The sequence below is a fragment of the Tribolium madens genome, unplaced genomic scaffold, assembly GCF_015345945.1.
Source record: "Tribolium madens isolate multiple individuals breed KSU strain unplaced genomic scaffold, Tmad_KSU_1.1 Scaffold_3;HRSCAF=73;Tcas5.2_LG2, whole genome shotgun sequence".
NCBI classification, from domain to species: Eukaryota; Metazoa; Arthropoda; class Insecta; order Coleoptera; family Tenebrionidae; genus Tribolium; species Tribolium madens.
The window spans coordinates 13,622,282-13,622,879 of NW_025401006.1; the positions used below are offsets into that span (position 1 = coordinate 13,622,282).

Here is a 598-nt window from a genome sequence, read left to right on the forward strand (position 1 = left end):
ACATCAATTTAGATTTATTTTTGTTGTGTTTAAGTATGTTTTGACAATGTCCTTCAAAATAAATGAGTTTCTAGTTTAAAAACGAACTAAATCGAGCGAAATACGCTAAAATGATATTTCAATCTAATTTGGTAATTTTTCAGTCAGTTTTAGCAAAAAAACTTGCTAAAACACTCAAAAAACGCAAAAATAACACTAGTTTTGGCCTAATTTTATAAATTTTCGGTTTGGTTTTAAGAAAATTGTGCAAAACATTTGTTTCTGTCTAAACCTATTTTCACCAAATTACAAGAATATTTGCTTTAATTTTTTTAAATATTGTCGAAGGCTTTAAATCTGTTCAAAAATGTGCAAAATACTCAAAAAATGCAAAAATAAGTAACGCTATTTTATTTATAGTCTAATTAAATTTTTTGGTGTTTTTATTAAATTTTGCGAAATACCGGATAACTACTAATGTTTGTGACAAAAAAACTATTTTCAACACTGAATAATTATTCGTAATCTTTCTAAATTTGTTATATATGACGTTTGAATTTGAAAGTTAAGGTTGCCAAATTAAATTTTAAATTTGACACCAAATCATTTACAGTCGCCC

At 25.1% G+C, this 598-nt stretch overlaps 1 protein-coding gene across 5 annotated transcripts in view; it reads left to right on the top strand.

The window, feature by feature from the left end:
* LOC123006961 (receptor expression-enhancing protein 1-like) overlaps positions 1-598 on the top strand; it is an 8,582-nt gene that overhangs the window by 6,175 nt on the left and 1,809 nt on the right. The window lies entirely within an intron of this gene.